Source organism: Mus pahari, chromosome 2 (assembly GCF_900095145.1).
Source record: "Mus pahari chromosome 2, PAHARI_EIJ_v1.1, whole genome shotgun sequence".
In the NCBI taxonomy this organism is placed as follows: Eukaryota; Metazoa; Chordata; class Mammalia; order Rodentia; family Muridae; genus Mus; species Mus pahari.
In genome coordinates, this window is record NC_034591.1 from 22,102,732 (window position 1) to 22,105,148 (window position 2,417).

Here is a 2,417-nt window from a genome sequence, read left to right on the forward strand (position 1 = left end):
AGAAGGAGGGTTGTGGTCTAAGGAGGAACTACAGTATTGCATTATTCATGAAAAGCTTAGCAAGAGCAGAACCCCCTGGTGCAAGCTTTCACAAGGCTCAGAGGAATAGCATAAATTGTGACTAGGGTGTGAAATCCTCACCTGGCTCCCTAACGGCTGACTTTAGAAAGGGCTGCCTTTTATCTCAGTTGTAACCACTGCCTAGTTCCTGTTAGTCTTTATGTATACATTTTCCTGTTTTGTGTCAGATAACTTCAATGTACCTTGGCTGATGTGTCACCTAACTTCTTTGTTTTCTTCTGTGATATGTCTGATGCTCGCTTTGAGACATTACATTCAGATACAGCACTCTCTGTGTCAGTGTCTGTTTGTCCCTTTCTGCCAACTCCTTGCTCACCTGAACACCAAAGCCCTGGTTCCCCACGGGTTGAGAGACTGACTGAATCCAGTCTGTGGCAGCAGAGCCCCACTGCATTTTCTTGATGTCTGAAACCACTAGACCACAAGTACCCAAGAAGCCACTTACCCCATCCTGCCTAGCTCCCTCCACAAGCCATGCACCATATTCTAGACCTCCTGGGAAGGAAACAACCTCATTTCCCAGTTGTCCAGCCTTGTTCTCCCTCCTTCCTCCTTCCATTCCAAGGCTCTAGAGACCCAGCCCTCTATGCAGAGCCAAAGGCTGTCCTGGGATAGGCTGGATATTCATGATAATCTGGAGAGCCTGAGGCTGGCTCCAGCAGTTGATCAGAGCGCCATAACCTTGCTGAAGTCCCATGGAAAGATGAGATCTTTATCAAGTATCAGAGCCAAGTTCCTCCTTGGCAGATGGTAAAAAGAAGTGAGTGGTTAAGCTGGGCGTGGTGGCGCACGCCTTCAATCCCAGCACTCAGGAGGCAGAGGCAGGCAGATTTCTGAGTTCAAGGCCAGCCTGGTCTACAGAGTGAGTTCCAGGACAGCCAGGGTTACACAGAGAAACCCTGTCTCAGAAAAATAAATAAATAAATAAATCTTTGGGCGGGAGCAAGCAGAGCAAGGGGAGTTGACCAGAGCGAGCAGGGGTCCTAAAAAAATTCAATTCCTAACAACCACATGAAGGCTCACAAACATTTGTACAGCTAAGTGTGCTCACGTACATAAAATAAAAGCTAAGTGTGCTCACGTACATAAAATAAANAGCTAAGTGTGCTCACGTACATAAAATAAAAGCTAAGTGTGCTCACGTACATAAAATAAATAAATCTTAAAAAAAAAAGAAGTGAGTGGTTGGGCTGGAGAGAGGGCTTAGCTGTTAGAGCACTCAAAGCTCTTACAAGGAATGTGAATTCAGTTCCCACACCCTACATGTTAGCTATGGTGGCTTGGATAAGGTGACACCTATAGGCACATATATTTGCATGCTTAGTCCCTAGTTGATGAACTGCTTGGGAGGAAGTATGTCACTTGGGAATGGGTTTTGAGGTGTCAAAAGCCAACACCAGCCCCAGCACACTGCCCTGCCCTTTCTCTTCCTCTCTCCTCGTCTTGGCATAGAGTCCTCACGGCCTGAAGCCTCGGCATGCATGGGGGCTCAGTAATTGTGCTCGTTCTCGTTAACTTTATGCCATTTAACACAGGCTAGAGTCATCCAAGAGGAGAGAACCTCAACTCAGAAAAACGTGTCCACAAGATCAGGCTGTGTGTGAGCCTGTAGGGCTTGATTAGAAATTTACAAAGGGGCTGGAGAGATGGCTCAGCAGTTAAGAGCACTAACTCCTCTTCCCAAGGTCCTGAGTTCAATTCCCAGAATCCACATGGTGGCTCACAACCATCTGTAATGGGATCTGATGCCCTCTTCTGGTGTGTCTGAAGACAGCGACAGTGTATTCATGTAAATAAAGTAAATAAATATTTTTTTAAACAAAGAAAGAAATTTATAGCAGCAGGTCCAGCCCATTGTGGGAGGGGTTGTCCTGGACTGATGCTGGTTCTATGAGAAAGCAGGCTGAGTAAGCTATGGGGACCTTGTCAATAAGCAGCACCTCTCCACGGACTATGCATCAGCTCCTGCCTCCAGTTCTTGCCCTGTTTAAGTTCCTGACCTGACCTCCTTCAGTGATGGGCTATGATGTGGAAGTGTAAACCACATATACCCTTTTCTTTCCCAACTTGCTTTTGCTTGTGGTATTTCATCACAGTGATTGTTAACTGTTGGGAACATAAAGGTCTTTTCGCCCACAGATCTCTAGGGGAACCAGGACTGTTAATCGTGCAGGGGTGTTCACTTAATAGAGGGGATAAAATGCTTGTCTCCTGCCTGGAAGGCTGGGAGTGGATTTTGTTAACACCCTGATGACCTTCCTGCTGTCTTTGGATGGAGACCTTTCCCAGCATGTTTATCCCAGACGCTTCCCCCTAAACCCTTATCTTCTCACATT